At 36.7% G+C, this 20,292-nt stretch overlaps 1 non-coding gene across 1 annotated transcript; it reads right to left on the bottom strand.

The window, feature by feature from the left end:
- Positions 1-8,355: 8,355 nt before the first annotated feature.
- On the bottom strand, positions 8,356-8,462 carry LOC145077466 (small nucleolar RNA R71). The gene has a single exon (XR_013693208.1). It is a non-coding gene; the product is annotated as a small nucleolar RNA R71 (small nucleolar RNA).
- Between the last annotated feature and the right edge of the window lie 11,830 nt (positions 8,463-20,292).

Below are 20,292 nucleotides of genomic sequence, written 5' to 3'. Positions count from 1 at the left end.
TTGGATTTGCCACTCTAGATTTAAATGATAGAATCAATATTCCATGTTTGTTCATGTACAGAAAACTATCATGTTTAGGTTTGCCACCTACACTTTTAAGGACACAAATTTTACCAGGTAGAACTATATAATATGTGTAAATCGTTGGCATCGACTCTACTTATGCCACGACTTGAGAAGCACTACAAGTGATGCTCATAGGAGTATGCTACCAAGAGATGAAATGCAGAAATTAGAGCAAGCATTGGTGGAAGAACATCTTGTTATGAAAAGGGGAATTTTGATAGAAACTGCCCAAGACTAAAGAACCAGGAGATTACAGCTCGAGTCAGGGCAATCACAATCGAAACAAGGAATGAAAACCAGGAACCACTAATAGTAACCGGTGTGTTTCTCGTTAACTAATTGTATACCGAGGAACTTCTAATTCAGTTATGAAAAGAAATCCTTGCAAACGCCAAACTTAAACCTATTATGAGTCAAGAAACTAGTAGATTAGAGAAAACCTGTAAAATGGAGACAAATAGTGAGCTGTCAGAAATCTACTCGTGAAATTTTAATAATTTCATCCTAACACTTAGCAAATCATGTTTTTCACGCCAATCTCATGCTTATGTCACTGAAAGTCCAATATCGTTGTCTTTATGACACGGTTTTATTTGTTTCACGTAAGGTCAAATACGACCCCTAGTAACTGAAAAAGTAACCATTAACGATCGATCTTTACTTATAGACTTCATACCAGTTTCGAGCTGAAGCTTTCACACTATCATATGTATGAATTAGCTACCTCCCTATTATGTATAGATCTGTAGCACAAGAAAACAATATGACTAAACCTACCCCACGAGAAAGACATGGTCATTTATGATGACAAGTCGGGGAAGAACCTAAACTTTCTTTCCTACCCTAAAGATCAAATGTGAAAGATTTAAAAAAATGTGAAGGATTTAATCAAATGTGAAGGACTTGATAAAATGTGAAGAATTTACTCAAATGAGAAAATTTTTGATGAAATATGAAAGATTTAATCAAATGAGAAGGATTTGATAATATGTGAAGGATTTAATCAAATGTGAAGGAATTGATAAAATGTGAAGAATTTAATCAAATGAGAAAAATTTGATGAAATGTGAAGGATTTAATTAAATGAGAAGGATTTGATAAGATGTGAAGGATTTAATCAAATGAGAAAGATTTGATAAAATGTGAAGGATTAAATCAAATGTGAAGGATTTGATCAAATGTGGACGATTTACTGAAGATTTCTTCCTAAAGAATGAATGTTGAAATTTTAGCAACAAAAGAAACAAAGTCCAACTGGAGAAATAAGCAAGAGATTATATTATAGAAGTTAGAACAACTATGGTGTAACACACAAATCCTACCTTTCTAAAAGAACAGAGAACTTGTTTGTATACGATGACATCTATATAAAGGATTGAGGTGCATATAGATGAATTGAGACAAGGTTTTTGCCTATGCTTTTAGTTGAATGACATAAATGAAAAATTTATTATTATCATGACATGTGAGATTCATTAACATTGTAATGAAATTGAGATAGTAGCAAATGTCATTAGTTGAAAAGAATGTACCAAACCCGCCGAGTACAAATATTAACTATGAATATCCATCCACAACCTACAACTTAAATTTGAGAAGTTTTACTCGAGACCCTGAGAGCGAAAAGCTTCGCGAGTGAAGCTATGTGAAAATTGGATAAACAGGTCAAACTTAGGGATGACGGGACGCGATACTTTATAAACCAAATTTGTATGCCTAAGTCAGTGAACACAAGTGCATAGTCTTGGACAAAGCTCACAAACTAAAGTGTCCCATCCTTCCAGGATCTGACCTATTGTGCTTATATCTAAAGAAAATAGAAGTGGTGAACATGCATGAAAGCATATATTACCGATGGAGTGGAAAAATAACAAACATGTATCAAAGGCAAAACATTAAAAAACACTCAATATTAGGATAACAATAAGTAATATCCGAGTAAAAGTGGGAACCAACGCCAATGGACTTTATACCAAAGCTTCCTAATAAACCTAATGGTTTTGATTTTATTTAGGTGGTGGTCCAAAGATTGACTAAGTTCTCCCACTGCCTACTAATCTAAGAACCATGTGAAATGGAAAAGCTGACCAGTCCTTGCCAAAGAAATCACCAGACTGCACGAGGTGTTGATCTCTGTCATCTCTCACTAAGATATTAGATTCACCTAGCAATTTTGACAATCATCTAAATCTTTGGGTACGCACTTAGACATAAGCATAACTATTCATCCCTAATGGTCACGAAAAAATAACCATCCTGACTTGGATAATATGTTGTGAACTTGTATGATAGACTTTGGATATTGCATGGAATACTCATTTTCGTTAATTGAGTTTTTCCTGCAACAATAGTTATCACACCGGCATCAAGGCCAAACCGTTTGAGGCTTTATACAGATGCAATTTCCAATACTCGATATGTTGAGCAATGAATGAAAATGTGAAATTGAACAAAGAGCATGCAGGTGATGCGTTGTATTCTAATCCATGAATCACACAAGAGATTACATAAAAGATTATGTGAACCTGAGAACGTTTACAGAATGTACATGAACGACAAACGAACTTTGTCAACAAAAAAAATGTAAGTCTTGAATTCCAAGTCAGAGCCTATGTAACTTTAAAATCTGTCCCCTAGAGAGAAATGATCCGGCTTAGAGAACGAGTCAAGTTAAACCGCAACTCAAAGGACCTTCGAAATTCTTAACTGAATTTGGTCCTGATATTTATATCAAGTTATCTTAAGAGCTAAATGACGTGCATGATGCTTTTTCATACATCAAATCTCAAGGAGTGTCGATCTGATGACACACTTGTTATCTCTCTTTCAGTAAAGTAAGATAGGAAATTGTGCTAATGTTTCATAAATGGGAAATTACATGCGATAGAATTATATACAAGATTTGATAACCTTAAAAGATTTGATTCATTTGTATTCCATATTCCTTTCTTTTTGTGGGATTAGAATAGAGCCATATGTTCGAATGAGTACCCAATCTTGGGTTATGCGACTTAAAACACTACTAGAAAAACAGCCTTTTACGACGCTCATTGCGCGTCGTCATTGCGCGTCGTAAAAGGCTCAGACGACGCGCAAATGCGCGTCAAGGAAGGCCCTGTCATAAAGAGAGACGACGCGTTTTTGCGCGTCGTCTATAGACGACGCGCATTTACGACGCTCATTTACGACGCGCGTTTACGACACGCAATGCGTATCAAGGAAGGCACTATCATAAAGGAAGACGACACGCATTCGCATGTCATAACCTTACGACGCGCGTATTAATGACACGCAGTGCGTATCAAGAAAGCCCCTGTCAAGAAAGGCCATGTCATAAATGAAGATGACACACATTTTTGCGTATCATAATTTTAAATGTTAAAAAAAATAGTATTTATTGATTTACTTATTTTCAAATTAAATTTGTATTTAATGTTTCATAATAGAAAATAAAATATCATATACAAAAAATAGAATCCATTGCATAAATTTCATAAATTTAATGTCATACAAAATAAAATACCATACATAAGAACAATAATTCATTTCAAAAAGATATCACATGTCAAATAAGTTACCTAACATTACATAACAAACAACACTACATGTCAACACTAATAACACTTAAAAACATGCTTTTTCCTGCATTGTGAGCACCCACTATTCCTATATCAACAACCAACTTTAGGTCCAATTCCAACCACCTGTAGTATTGACCTTAATCAGTTCAATTGTACATGACTAAATGACAATATTTATATATAACTATTGTAGTGCAAAGAAAAAAACATACGGGAGACTCTCCAATATGCAATGTGGGCATTATACGACCAAGCTCTAGCAAAAGATCACCTAAATGTTGCATTGCAAGCCTAGACTGCATGGCTTCTAATTGGATTTGGGTTCTCACTGTGACATCATCAGTACAACCTTCCTCAGTGCAAAATCGGAACATTTGAACTTCTTTCTTCTGCCCAATTATATGAGCACGATCCTGAGCTTACAAATCCACTTGTGGATTCCTACAAAATTAAATTTATATTCGAAACATCAAATAATCTTCTAGAATGTCCAACAACCTTGTCATCTATTATAATACACCACAAATTCTTTTAATATAATAAGAAATAGACTTGATTAAACCAATACTTTCATGCTGCATAACAAATATAAATATAAATGTTAAAAGTATGAACATGTGAGAATATCAACACCCTTGAATCACATTCCTTCAATTTTGGAAGCAACTTATCTAGAAGCACCATTTTTCCTGTGATTATAGAAGAATGGGCATTAGGTATAATAAGACACTTGAATTTTACCAAAAGGGTTATATGCAAGGGCCTTTCAAGGCTTTCCCTTGTTTTTCTCTTGTTTTGTACATTTGGTGTGTTTCCAAGGGCCTTTTTTTTTATCTTTACTTCTAGAAGCAGTCACATTCTCTATTTGATGCTCGGGACCTAAAATTCCAAGATAAAAGTGTGAACATGTATCTCAAGTTATATATGCCTTATGAACTAATACCTGAATTTTGAGGTTCTGTTTGAGTGATAAGTATGTTGACTCCAGAAGAAACTTCCATGTGAGGTGTAGGACGAATCTCTGGAACAGTTAAGATTAGATTCATTACTAATTAGGAAACTTCAAAGGCTTTCTGTAATGCTTTATGTTGCTGATGTCATTCCAGTTTTTGTCCTGATTGTAAAATATGCTACTTTTAGTGTATCTCAAGTAATTAAAGAGTCACATAAATAACCAAAATCCATAAATTTGTGTTTTTTTTGTTAATGAACTATTAATGGTGTACCTGAATGTACCAAGTCTAGCAGTTGTGTATGTAGCTTGTCTAAGTAATTCATCAGAAAGACCCTGTTCAAAACAATTTGCTTCACAAATCAGTAGAAGAAGAATGATGAATGTAGTACTAAGGTATGATAAAAGAAATGAGAATTAGGGAAGGGGTTATGAAGAATCAGAGTAAGATCAACCTTACAAATCTATTAAGATGCAATGATGAATGTAGTACTAAGGTATGATAAAAGAAATTAGTACTATTTCGGAATTGCCAGAAATGTTTAGGATTTGTGGGATCATTAATTTTCTCCTCTGTCGCAGGGCGTGCTGTGTATGCTTCTTGCATGCCTAATAAATCCTGACAAATGAAATGGATTATTTGAGGATTTAAAACAGATGAAATGACTAAATACATATATACCTGTAGTGGGAAAATTACCCACATAGATATTTAACAAGAATTCAAACAATTTTAGATATTTAATTGGATATGGGCATGTTAGATATTTAACAAATATTCAAACAATTTTATTGGATATGGGCATGTTAGATATTTAACAAACATTCAAATTTTTTTATTAAAATACCTCGAGGCTTTGGCCAGTTGTTGATTTTCACTCCCTCCAACAAAAGTGGTATAAAGATATAAGTCTTTAGGGGTGCGATTCTGAAAAATCATGGAACAAAAGAGAGTGCAACATAATACCACACATTAATATAATATTAATACCACACCTTTTTTATTATTATATATAACAAGAATTATCATTTAATCTTTAGTTACCTAGCATCTTTAACCCATTTTCCTACTCCTTGGTAGGAATAAGAACTCCAAATCCTTCAACTGCCCGCTTCACATTCTACTTTTTGAAGGTCGAAATTATGATCAAAACTGACATATAACTCACCTGATTTTTTTATTCAAAAATCTCAATACTTTATGCTAAAACAATCCATTTCTTTCACGAATGAGGCGATGTCTACCAAACACAATCATACCTCTGGAATGAAATTGAGCAAAAAAAGGATTTCCTCTTTTTGTAATCTTCATTTCTTTCACATTTACAATTGAGCAGAAAATAATTATGGCTTAGCTTTTTATATGTATTTAATGTGTAAAACATTTACAATTATTACTATCTTATTACCTTGCATCTTGACACAACAACACAAGTGAACACACTGTGTGAGCGGGAAGAGAGTGCACTTTTTAAACCCCTGATAGTCAATACTAGATGTGAAAACACATATAGAAGATGGCTGATATTGCCATATTTACACTTATTTTTAGGCAGTATTTAAGTACATTTTTATTAATAAATTGATAACATGTTTAGAATAATGATACTTATGAGTTTAAATTGTTATTTTCAGTCAATACAAAGGATTTTCGAAGAAAGGGACCAAAGGTGACAAAATGGGGAACATGGGAGGCTTGGAAGACAAGAAAATAATAAATTCACGATAAGAGCTAATTCCACGACGTGGCGATGAAGCCCACGACGTGGCATGGGTGTTCAGAAGATAAGCATCGCGACACGGAGGATTTCCTTGAAGGATACGGATTGCTTGAAGCCCACGACGTGGCGCAACCTGGCCACGACGTGGCGCGAGTTTTTAAGCATTATATAAGTTCTGATGATTATTACGAAAAGGGAGACTTTTGGCAGAAGAAAAAGAGTTCCAGAAGACGAATAAGAACGAAAGAAAGGCTCTGGAAGAGGGTTTTCAACACCAAAAGAAGTAAAGGTTTATTTTTAGAACATGTCTTTCATTAGTTTTAGCTGTGTTAGTTTAATTACTATAATGAGCAGCTGAATCTAGCTACTCTTGTTTAGCTAGATGAAGCTTTGAACTTATGAATAGTTATATGATTATGGATTAAGCTTAGTTGGTGAAAATTTGCTTGTGTTTGATTTGTATGACCTAGCATGTTAATATTTGTTTATCTAATTGTTTAATTACATGTTCTGTGTAGCTTAGTGACCATTAAACTACATGAACCTGTTTACCTAATAATTTAGTGACCATTGAATTGTTAGAGCTAGGATTGACCAAGCTTAGTTAATAATTAGAATAAATAAAGTTTAGCTGTGCTAGAGAACGAGAATTGTGATCATAATTGCGTTTACACAACAAATCTTATATAGCATATTTTCAACTATAATTGGTTCTGTGTTTAATTATGTGTGAACATACATGGTTTGACATGAATTAGTTAAATATTGGTAAGATAGAACTAAATTACTAATATAATTAAAAACCAACTTAGTAATCCGTAATTGTTAGCTAGCCATAAGGGAAAAGTTGATTCAATCTAAACAAGAGTGTGTGTTTTTACTTATTGAATTGGATTTAAGTTCATCTGATCTTGTAAAATCAGATAAAACCCTTATTTAAATCTGTTAATAAAATAGGTTAATTTAATAGTAAGTAAATTAATTAGAACACCGTTCCCTGTGATCGACACCCGACTTACCTAAGCTATACTGTAATCTGACTAGGTACACTGCCTATAAGTGCATAGATAGTCTAAGTTTGTTAGGTTATAAATATTAAAATTAGTGGGTACTTTTGTGCACATCAAGTTTTTGGCGCCGTTGCCGGGGAACGGCTTAGTTTGTAGTTTAATTATTTGCATTAAATTAATCGATCCTTTTTGTGGAAACACAGCCACAAAAAGTTAATTTTTCAGCAAAAATAAATTTTTTTTACAGAGTCCACGACGTGGCCATATACTTGCCACGACGTGGACAGGCAAAATTTTTAAAATTTTTATTTGGTAGTTAGTTTTTCTTATTTTAGTTCAATTTTACGTTTTAGTTTAGCAAGTTGCAGGAGTTCATGACCAGAAGCTCAAACACACACTTGGTGCCACCACTGGAAGACCCCGAATCTGCACTTCACAAGAAAAAGACACCCTTGCAAGAATTGAAGTCAGCCTTTTCTAGGAAGTCGGGAAAGAAGACGGGAGAGTCCAGCTCATCAGCGAAGCACAAGAGCAATTTTGAGCATTTGGAACACACACCCGTGCAAACCGAGTCCGAAAGCGATACCGAGCCAGAATTTGAAGAACACACAAGTGAACCCGAGAACGAGCCAAGGAACGAGATGGCAGCGATTGAAGAAATGTCCATGGGAGCATACAAAAAGCGGATCCGAGATGACATGGGTCCTGGGTTAGTCCAACCCGCAATTCCTACCACTGCCACATTCGAACTAAAGGGACACATATTGACAGCACTGAAGGACATCCCATTTTTCGGGAAGGATCATGAGGATGCTTTTAAGCATCTAGACGAAGTCAACGACATTGCTGATTACTTTAATGTCCCAAATGTCACAAGAAATACAGTCTTGCTTAGGATGCTTCCTATCACTTTCAAAGGAGCTGCTAAGGAGTGGTTAAAAGCACTCCCACCAGGTACAATCACCACTTGGGCTCAAATGCGTGAGCAATTCCTGGACCAGTTCTGCCCGCCATCCAAGATAGCCAAACTCAAGAAGGCGATAGCCAACTTTGAGCAACAACCGGGGGAGTCACTATACGAAGCATGGGAGCGGTACAAGGGCCTACTCAGAAATTGCCCTCAACATGACCTAAATGTGCAGCAAGAGATGTCAATCTTTTATGATGGGGTCAATGTAATGACAAGACAACTCCTTGATTCTCAAGGACCGTTGACAAAGAAAAATCCAAGGGAGGTCAAGGAGCTCATCGAAGAATTCGCGAAACACTCTCGCGAGTACCATAACCCGAGGCAAGACGGAAGTAAAGGCGGTGGAGGGACCCAAACTGAAGAAATTGCAGCTGTCATGGCAATGCTAAATAACATGGATCGCCGGATAACACAAATGGACCAGTCGATACATGCCATAAGAGTGGGGTGTGAGCGATGCAGTGGTCCACACTTGACCAAGGACTGCAATATGGATGAGTATGGGAACAGAAAAGCTCAAGTGTGCTACTCTAGTGGGGATAAGTTTGATGACGACTGGAGGAAACCAAAGAAGGAGTGGCTGCCCTATGAAGAGTATAAAAAGCAAAAAGAAGAGAAGTATAGGCAGACAGGTCGAGGCTTTTACCAAAAGGAGCAGCCACCAACCGAGAAGAAACCCGACCTAGAGACCATTTTGATGAAGTTTATGGAGGCTTCGGAAAAAAGACATGATGCCACGGATTCCGCTATCATGGAACAACAAACCTTGATGAAGAACCAGCAAGCCTCCATCCACAACCTTGAAGTACAACTTGGTCAACTAGCCACTTTAGTCCATGAAAAATTGTCCCCGAAGAATCCCGAAGTAAAAGCCCAATCTCACGTAATGGCCATCGATACTGAAGAAGATACAATATCCGAGTTCCTGGAGGCGTTGGAAGAACAACCGCAGCAGCCCAAGAAATCAAGGATCGAAAATGGAAAGAACGCTGAACCAGGCTCGCCACGACGTGGCACGCCTCTGGCCACGACGTGGCGCAAGTCTGAGCAAAAATCTGTTGAGCCTATTCCAGATTATCATCCGCCTATGCCATTTCCCACCCGTGCAGCACTTAGTCAACTGGAGAAGGAACATTTAGAGTTTGTGAAGCATGTGAAAGGGATTCCAATTAATACTCCCTTTGTTGAGTCCTTATCCAAAGCTTCCGAGAACCGGAAATTACTGCAAGACTTGATAGATACGCGAAGGCAATTAAAGAAACAGTCTACAGTGATTCTAAGTGAGCAAATTTCAAAAGTTGTGTTGGGAGAAACACCAGAAAAGATGGGGGATCCTGGACGCCTCACTCTTCCATGCGAGTTTGGGAATAAAATGAAGCTTAATGCTTTAGCCGATTCCGGGGCTAGCATTAATCTAATGCCTTTTTCATATTATCAAAAATTGGAGATTCAGAAGATGAAGGCTACAAAGATGAAGATTCACATGGCGAACCGTTCGGTGACACAACCCCGAGGCATAGTGGAGGATATTTTGGTGAAAATCGGAAAATTTGTTTTTCCAATAGATTTTGTAGTCTTGGACATGAAAGAAGACACGGATGTTCCGATAATCCTTGGTCGGCCATTTCTTAACACTGCTGGTGCCCTGGTTGATATCCGCGAGTCCAAGCTCACTTTGAGGGTTGGAGATGAACAAGAAGTCTTCGGGATAAGAAATGATTTTCAAGAAGATAAAGAAGAAGTGTTCACGATTAATGAGGAGAATGAACTAGAAGAGTTGGAAAAGCTTATGGAAGAAGAGATAAAGGTAGTTCATCAAGCCAAGAGGACAAAACCCAGGGCATCTGTTCCGCATTTGATTGAAGTCATAGCTTACAAGAACCCACCTTCTTGGGTGAGCGAAGAGGACGAGGAAATGACAAGTGATGAAGAGGAAGTCACTTCAAAAGAAACAAGGCCGGAGGTGAAAAAAGAGGGGAACGCTATGGAGAGCAAGGAACACACCAAGGGCACAAAACGAAAGCATGAAGAAGATGGAAAAACTAAAAAAGAAAATTCAAAGAAGGCGTATAAAAGGAGAGTTCAAGCTTATAAACGGCGGTTCAAGGAACAAAAGATCATGGTGGTAGACTCTTCCGAAGAGTCAACGTAGAAGGCACGGAGTCCAGCTCAAGACTCCAAGAAAAAGAAGCGCTTCTCGGGAGGCAACCCGAGTTTGGTTTGCAATTTTCTTTTTTTTTCTCTATTTATTTTCTTTTTAATTAGGAAAGACATCAATTCATCATCTAAAAACCGGTAATAAGCAGAGAAATAGTTGTAGGGGACTTTAAATAATGAAATATTTGCAAAGAAATTAGTCAATTAGATGAATATTATTAAAATTTGGCATCTGACAGGTCTCACGACGTGGGCATAGCCAGCCACGTCGTGGGCTTAATTATAATTCGCGATCTGATTTTCAAGGTCCACGACGTGGGCAAAGCCCGCCACGTCGTGGCCTTTAAAAATCAGGGGGGGACCAATCGCTTAAAACCCTTTGACCGAGAAACCCCTTATCCCCACTTGGAAGACTGCCGCACTCACGGGAACATCACGACCCTACTGCCAATTTCTTATTATACTTCTAAATTCGTTGCAAGATCTTGCTAATTACTCCATTTGGTACGTGTTTTATTTATTATTTTGCAATTATTTCTTCCAATTTCAAGTTGTCATGATTAGGGTTTGAATGATTCACGAAATTGGTTGAATCTAGTGTCCGATTTTAGTTTCCATGTTATTTAAAAGTCCATAGAAACAAACTCCAAGAATTATTTTTATGGAAATCGCACGTAAACATGTCCGATTCAGCATCTGGGTTCGACAAGCTCCACGACGTGGCGCAGCCTGGCCACGTCGTGACTTCTGGCATGCCCTTATATATGTTTTAATGTGTTATTTGTTTGCTACTTTGCTTTGCTCTTGTTTGCAGAAATGGGACCACGACGAGCTGTCCAGCAGGAAGAAGGCCCGATAGATGTAGCAAGCATACATCCTCTATATCAATTCCCTCAAAACATTCCCCGACCGTTGCTAACAACCTACGAGAATCGACTTGGATGGTTATACAATAGGGAGTTTGCAATAGCCCCAATTATTGATTGGGGATGGCTGGGTAGAGTGGGAATGGTAGTGGAACTGGAACGTTATTGGTCGAAGACTTATGTTGGAGATCAATTTTCGTTCACTTGTCACGGGTGGAGGAATCTATTCGCCATTCAAGAACCCGTGTTCCGGGAATTGTCGGTAGAATTTTTTTCTACCGTTTGTTTTGAAGAACGCACCCTTGATGTCACCTACAATAGGGCACTTGTGTTTCGTCTTGGAGGTGTATATCGTGAGTGTAGTCTTCGGGAGTTTGCTTGGCGTATGGGACTCTATACGGAAGTGGAGACGCAATCTCCATTTTTTATTCCTTTCTTACTTGGATGTGTGCGGGATTTTACTCCAGGTACTTTGGATGTGCAGTTTTGGCGGGGCATTTCTAGCCATGAGTACAACACTCGTGACTCGAGTGAGTCACAAATACGGAATCCTGTGTTCCGATTTTTGCACCGCCTTATCACGTTTTCAATCAATCACAAGCATCATGGTGATAAGGTCCCCATCCAGAATCTATTTTATTTATGGACACTTATTACCCCGGGGGTTTGTTGTGATCTGCCTTATATGTTGGCAAGGTTTATGGGGAAGAAAGCGGCCAATTCTAGGCCTGGGAGCCCGATTACTGGGGGGCATTTGGTTACTCGCCTGGCTAGGTCATATCAAATTTTGAACCCTGACTTTGTGAGGAATCTCACTCGATTCCCGGACACAGACTTGACCATTCAAGTCCTGGGTGTGATGCGCGCGGTGGTGAATATCGGGGGTCGCTTTGTTATACCACCGATCGATGACGAACAGGAGGAAGTGCAGCCGGGACAGCAGCCACCAGCTAGGCCGAGGCGTCGGAATGTGCGGGCTAGAGGGGAGGTCGAACGAGAGCGTGCTGCTTCGCAGTATGTGCAAGGAGTGCCCACCGACCCTTTTCAGAGTCGGGTGGGAACATATTTGGATAATCTACGAGGTCATGCTATTTACCATACCCAGCTTACTGAGGGTATCTATTCGCATTTGGGTGTGACCCGACCACCTTCTATGCCACCACAATATCCCTATTTTCCGACATGGGAGGAGCTATGGCGTCCACAAGATGATGGAGCAGGGCCGAGTGGAGCACAAGATCAAGATGATGATTGATTTTATTTCTTTTGTTCTGTTTTTGAGTAGTTTTTTTTTTTTTTTTTAACTTTAGTGTGTGATGTAAAACTTTATTAAGACTATTATGTTACTTTATTTTTCTTTTGGGTTGATCTAATTTTTCAGATTAGCGTTGGAATTCTAAGGAGCATAGAAGGTTAACTTTCGAGTCGTGTTTGTCTAGTCAAAGAAGTTAAGAGTCGTGAGTCAGAACCACAATTCAAGATAAGTGTGGGGTCTATTAGGAGAGAGGTTATAGTTGGGAAATATATTTGCATAGACGCGTCGGAAACCAGTTCGCCATTGGTCAAATCTGCTAGAGTGAATAAAGCAAACAACTCATTTTCTGCTAAGGTTCAGTTTCCACGACGTGGACTCCTTGTGACACGTCGTGGCGCTCTTGCAATTTTTGGTAGTTTAGTTTTTTTGGTGTTTGCGGTGTCAACCCATATCACGACGAGATCCAGTTTATCATTGCCACATTTTTCCTTACAAATACACACTTTGACGAATTGACGTTTCGAGTTCGGTTCGTGGTTTATTTACGTATTCAACCAGTTTTCCACCGAGTTTCTATTTTTGGAAGTCCAATTGTACATTGTCCACGCTTTTGGAGATGCTCACGCCACTATTCCAGGGGAGTCTGTTCCTTTTTCTCCCTTGTCTTTAATTTTGATTTGTTTTATACATACAATGAGGGCATTGTATGAAATAAGTGTGGGGTAGGGGTAGAAAAAGTAAATTGCTAGAAAATTTGGAAAATTAAAATTAATTGAATCTAGTATTAATAATTTGAGCTATAATTGCTAGTATTATGCGGGATGATCCGATGAAAGTTCAAATGTTTAGTTGAGCCAATACACGTTATAGTGCATTTGTGGCCTCCCTTATTTTAGTGAAATCATGGAACAAAAACATAACCCCGCTTGGTTTGAGGGATGCAATAGGTTTAGCAGCCTAAACCTGAAATGTATCCAGGAAAATTATTATCATTAACCAATAAAGGTTGAGGTTGAGCGCCTCTGCTTAAGCATGTAGGGTTTTGAGTGGAAAAAAAGTGAGTTACATGTGAAAAAAAAAGAGAGAGAATTACGAGTAAAGTTTGAAGAATTTTGGAGCAAATAAAGTAGAGATCAAAAGATCAAAATTCTGAAGAAATCCAAAAAGTTGAAGATACCCAAAAAAATCAAACAAAGGTGGTGAATTCAAAGAAACTAAAGATCAAATGTCAAAGAAATGAAGAATTCAAATAGAGCTCCATAGTGGTATCGAAAAATTGTAATTCTAGTTTATGTACGCTTAGGTTGCTCAACTAAAAATACCTTGAGGTTGGGAGGTTTTCTGCGGATGGATTCGGAGGGTTGCATAAAATGAGCATTGTTCGGAAAAAGTGGGTGAGTGTTTATGAAGATTGTGAGTATTTAAAGTATGGGGGGGTACTTTAGGAGAATTTTAGACACAAATGCATGCGTTGAGGTTTTGGCATAATGGCTGAACTAGAGTCGGATTGTTCTGTGTAGTTTTAGTAATTAAGAATTAAGTTGAAATTTGCTTGAGGGCAAGCAAAACCTAAGTGTGGGGTATTTTGATATTGCCATATTTACACTTATTTTTAGGCAGTATTTAAGTACATTTTTATTAATAAATTGATAACATGTTTAGAATAATGATACTTATGAGTTTAAATTGTTATTTTCAGTCAATACAAAGGATTTTCGAAGAAAGGGACCAAAGGTGACAAAATGGGGAACATGGGAGGCTTGGAAGACAAGAAAATAATAAATTCACGATAAGAGCTAATTCCACGACGTGGCGATGAAGCCCACGACGTGGCATGGGTGTTCAGAAGATAAGCATCGCGACACGGAGGATTTCCTTGAAGGATACGGATTGCTTGAAGCCCACGACGTGGCGCAACCTGGCCACGACGTGGCGCGAGTTTTTAAGCATTATATAAGTTCTGATGATTATTACGAAAAGGGAGACTTTTGGCAGAAGAAAAAGAGTTCCAGAAGACGAATAAGAACGAAAGAAAGGCTCTGGAAGAGGGTTTTCAACACCAAAAGAAGTAAAGGTTTATTTTTAGAACATGTCTTTCATTAGTTTTAGCTGTGTTAGTTTAATTACTATAATGAGCAGCTGAATCTAGCTACTCTTGTTTAGCTAGATGAAGCTTTGAACTTATGAATAGTTATATGATTATGGATTAAGCTTAGTTGGTGAAAATTTGCTTGTGTTTGATTTGTATGACCTAGCATGTTAATATTTGTTTATCTAATTGTTTAATTACATGTTCTGTGTAGCTTAGTGACCATTAAACTACATGAACCTGTTTACCTAATAATTTAGTGACCATTGAATTGTTAGAGCTAGGATTGACCAAGCTTAGTTAATAATTAGAATAAATAAAGTTTAGCTGTGCTAGAGAACGAGAATTGTGATCATAATTGCGTTTACACAACAAATCTTATATAGCATATTTTCAACTATAATTGGTTCTGTGTTTAATTATGTGTGAACATACATGGTTTGACATGAATTAGTTAAATATTGGTAAGATAGAACTAAATTACTAATATAATTAAAAACCAACTTAGTAATCCGTAATTGTTAGCTAGCCATAAGGGAAAAGTGGATTCAATCTAAACAAGAGTGTGTGTTTTTACTTATTGAATTGGATTTAAGTTCATCTGATCTTGTAAAATCAGATAAAACCCTTATTTAAATCTGTTAATAAAATAGGTTAATTTAATAGTAAGTAAATTAATTAGAACACCGTTCCCTGTGATCGACACCCGACTTACCTAAGCTATACTGTAATCTGACTAGGTACACTGCCTATAAGTGCATAGATAGTCTAAGTTTGTTAGGTTATAAATATTAAAATTAGTGGGTACTTTTGTGCACATCAATGGCAGATGTAAAAACACGTATAGATGATGCCAGTTGTAAAAACAAGTCTAGTAAATTCAAGCACCATTTATTAAATCTATCATCTTGAAATTTGAATTGGCATCCCATCTTATACTTGAACAACAGGTGAAAGATTTAACTGATAGAATTCACTTAAATGATGTACGAATCTATTCATGTGAAATTTTAAATGAGAAAGTGTAATGACCTCATAGACTTCACTAACAAACTCCAGGAGAGAAAAAAAAGTTTGAGGCGCAGATTCAGAAACTTGCTGAGGTGGCATGTTGCCATTAAGAACATAATCGTATGAACCAAACATTTTGTAAGGACTAAGAGCAGTCATAGCCTTCTCCTTTATTTCTTTCACCTATCATATGTGTTCAAATAATCATTTGAAAGGGCAGAACTGTAAATAAATACATGGTCTATACAAAACAAAATCAAAAAGACATGACTAACCTTGTCTCTAGCAAGTGGTTGAGATAGAAAGGGTGTTATCAGCTTGTGCAAGTATGCATTATACATGTAATCATATCCTCATCATCATTCTGTTAAACATATAATCACAATTCATATCAACTTACATTCATAAAGAAATAAATAAATAAATAGAAGTTATGAAACTTAACATTTAACACAGAAACAAACCTGATAAGCTGGTGTTCGAAGCACTGAGTTGAGCAAAAACTGGAAAGCACTAAATTCCAAATATGCTAAAAGCTTAAAAATCCCAGCTCTCTAAATCAAAGAAAAAAGTAAAGATTTTACTATTTTTGTAAAATAGAAAAAAGTTAATTACCTAAAATTCCATATAGGACAAGAATAAGGACTAACTCTGATGTGATAATGATGTGATAATGTAAAATTGATAAAAATAGGATGTCCATGAATGAGAAGCTTACAACACTTATCATAAAAGCAGTAATGGATACAAATCCAAGGGCGTATCCGTCTTTTTGCTTATTTCTTCCTTGGGTGCCTCCAACTTCTCCATTGGATGAATCTTTACTCCCCCAGAATCTATTTATGGCTTTTGCTCTACGGTTGTATATCATAATCCCATCCATACTCTACAATAGCAAAAAAACCATATCCAAATTAATGTTACTACTACATTATTCACATCCATGAATCTAGTTAAAAAAGTCATAAATGTCAGTGGAAGTAGCTGCCACTAAAAAAAATAAAAGAATAACTTTTAGTCTAAATGTATAATGAAATCATAATAAAGATTAACTAGGAGGAATTTCAGTTACCTGGATTAGTTTGATCTTCATCCGTTGTCACAACACCCTTATTAGTAGACTTTTTAGTAGCTGCACATAAAACATATGAACCAGTATGAGAAAATTGCCTTTTAAAATAAAAACAACACAAAATAATTTATAAAAAAAAAGTGAAACTAAAAAGGTAAGTACCAAAATATGAAAATACAGTATCCTGTGACATGTATAATTTGGTTTCCACCTCTTCATGGTTCCTTTTCTTCCTCTTTAATGGTTTCTCTTTATGAGAATCATGAATAAATGTAATTGACTTTGCACAATGACCTTCTGATTCAAAGTTTTTGTACTTTAACTGTTTTCATTAATAATCTTTTTCAAGCTCTTTGTCATACTTCATGGCCTGTGACTAGAATTTTTGGATCTGTAATTCAAGCCATTTACAACGCCACATATTAGGTCGTATAAACTTCCTCCAATCAAATATCACCCTTTCTTCTTGAAAATTCATTGTCTTTTTACATCAAAATCATGGACTTGATAATCAATCCAAGTTAACTCAATACCCCAAAACTATCATAGTATCTGCTACCTTCGCATTAGTGCAGCATCCCCATGTAATTCTGACATGACTTCATTGTCACCTCCATGTTCATGAATCGAAAGATCTGAAAACGCATCATCAAAAGAACTTGAAGTGTCACTAACGTTTTCTCAAAACCCTAACTCACCTAAAATCGAGATTAGCTATAGATCTAAATTCAATTTTAGATCCATCAATAAATCAAATTACCTCAATGGTCGAAACCGAATTCTTACAGAATTACTATCATCTCCTCCCAATCTTGGCATACTATCAACCGGTGACCGGCCTCCATAACCTCCTTTGGAACACATCAAGTCCGACCTAGCCACACCAGGAGTAATGGATCTGGAGCCGTAACCATTACCAGAAGCCCCATAGAATGACGTAGTTGCGGAAGAGGAGCAGGAGCGAGCAATGAGCTGCTTATTAAAAGAAGACGTTGATGAAAAGAGAGTTGAGGAGTTCGTCGGAGGAAGCTTTGGTTACATGCTGAACGCTTAGGGCAAAAAGGGAAGTGAAAAGCGGGCTTTTCTAATTTTTGGGTTTTTCTTTTCCCGCTTGGTGCTAAAGAACGCGCGTCTCATTAAAAATTATAAAACGACATGTTAGATGACGCCCATTTTATAATAAGCGCCCTCCGTGGTTTTTTCCTGACAATAATTTTAGGGCACGCAAAAATGCGCGTCCGAAATCCTTAAAATTTCTAGAGAGATGACATTATTTTTAGGTCACGTACTTTTGCGTATAGTAAATCAGTGTGTATCATAAATTGCGTGTCATTAAAGGTCTGTTTTCTAGTAGTGAAACGACTATAAAACAAGGGAAAATGACTTATTAAGGTAACTAACTATTTCAATTGTCCATATATAGGTAATGTTCTTTTTTTTTGTACACATTAAGGTAACTAACTTGTTTTGTTTGTTCACATTTAGGTAATATGACCGGCTATCAGCTGTTTTTGCTTATGTGACATCCACCTGACATATGACTTGAATACGTTGGACCTACGTGGCATGGTGCATATATGGAAAAATGACTTATAAGGTAACTAACTATTTCAGTTGTCCATATGTAGGTAATGTTCTTTTTTTTTACACATTAAGGTAACTAACTTGTTCTGTTTGTTCACATTTAGGTAATATAACCGGCTATCAATTGTTTTTGCTTATGTGGCATCCACCTGGCATATGACTTGAATACGTTGTACCTACGTGGCATGGTGCATATATTGTCTTCATTCGATTACACTATAACTGTGTCATACGATTCCACCCCTAATTCTAAACCCTAGATAGATCGACGATGGCTTCTTCTTCCTCATCTTATTCTTCAAAATGATAAGATGAATTTCAAGCTGGTCATTCATGTGATTGCGGTTTACCATCTCGTGTGAAGATTTCAAGAACTCCTGCAACATATTCAACAATATTGATTTACCATCGAGTTTTGACAAACTCTAAATTTTCTTCCTGGGTTGTCAGGAGTTCTTGAAATCTTCACACGCGATGGTAAGCCACAATCACATGGATGATCAACTTGAAATTCATCTTGTCGTTTTGAAGAATAAGATGAGGAAGAAGAAACAAAACAAGTCATATGCCAGGTGGATGCCACGTAGGTGCAACGTATTCAAGTCATATGCCAGGTGGATGCCACATAAGCAAAAACAGTTGATAGCCGGTCATATTACCTAAATGTGAACAAACAGAACAAGTTAGTTACCTTAATGTGTACAAAAAAAAAGAACATTACCTATATATGGACAACTGAAATAGTTAGTTACCTTAATAAGTCATTTTCCCATATATGCACCATGCCACGTAGGTGCAACGTATTCAAGTCATATGCCAGATGGATGCCACATAAGCAAAAACAGGTGATAGCCGGTCATATTACCTAAATGTGAACAAACAAAACAAGTTAGTTACCTTAATGTGTACAAAAAAAAGAACATTACCTATATATGTACAATTGAAATAGTTAGTTACCTTAATAAGTCATTTTACCATAAAACAATCATGTGGGGATCAAGAGAAATGAAAACGCCACCAATTTTCTATAATATTTTATCTACATGTTGAATTTCGGGACAAAATTCCTTTCAACGGGGGGATAATGTAACAATTGGTAAAAATTGGTCAGAGTTCGAAGGTCAAGCTACCGCAAACCGCTATGTGTTAACGACCAATTGTGTATAAAATTTATGTTAATAATGTTTATTAAAGATATTTTAATCATAATTACTTTTAGAACATCTCAAATTGCTCAAACCATCCATCTTTGAAGATCAAATCGAAAATCACCAAAAATTAAATTTCTTTGTGACATTAAAAATAAAATTTTGCATTAAGTATATTTGAGAGTTATGGATAAGAAATTTGACTAAATTACGTTCTCCTGATTCTGTGCATTAAGTATATTTGGGAGTTATGGATAAGAAACTTTGCATTAAGTATATTTAGCAATAGCTATTGTCAATGTAATTTCTATTTTGGTAATAACAGATGATTTTATTTGTACCGTTCAATGTATATTCAATAACTGTGATCACTGATTTACGGTGTGTACCTTGGCATTTCTGCCATCGGCTGGGGGTATGACACTAACTTCTTGGAACCCTTCCCATTACCAACCTCCACCGCCTCATAGCGTTCTTTTGAAACCCTAGCCATCAGTTGTGTGTTTTGGAAGCATTAGTGTGATTTTTTGTGCATTCTTGAAGAATGAGTCCATTGGAGAAGCAAGTGGGAACTCCAAGCTTTATAAATCCAGACTTTGCACTTCATCACCTATCTCCATAAGATATAAAGCTTGCATATTGATGCTCATTTTGTAAGACCTAATTAGCTCATGGTGTGACATCCCCATTTTCACGGCCAGAAAAGACCGATTTTGTTTATGCTTTATAAAAATCAGAGTACTTCTTTTAATAAAAATGTTGCGGAATTTGTTCCCAGTAAAACATGATAAATACGTTATCAAAGCATTT

This window comes from Lactuca serriola, chromosome 9, assembly GCF_051521515.1.
Source record: "Lactuca serriola cultivar US96UC23 chromosome 9, Lser_US96UC23_V15, whole genome shotgun sequence".
Taxonomy (NCBI): Eukaryota; Viridiplantae; Streptophyta; class Magnoliopsida; order Asterales; family Asteraceae; genus Lactuca; species Lactuca serriola.
The sequence above is the reverse complement of the archived record's forward strand: the minus strand, read 5'-3'. Positions and strand labels throughout refer to the sequence as shown.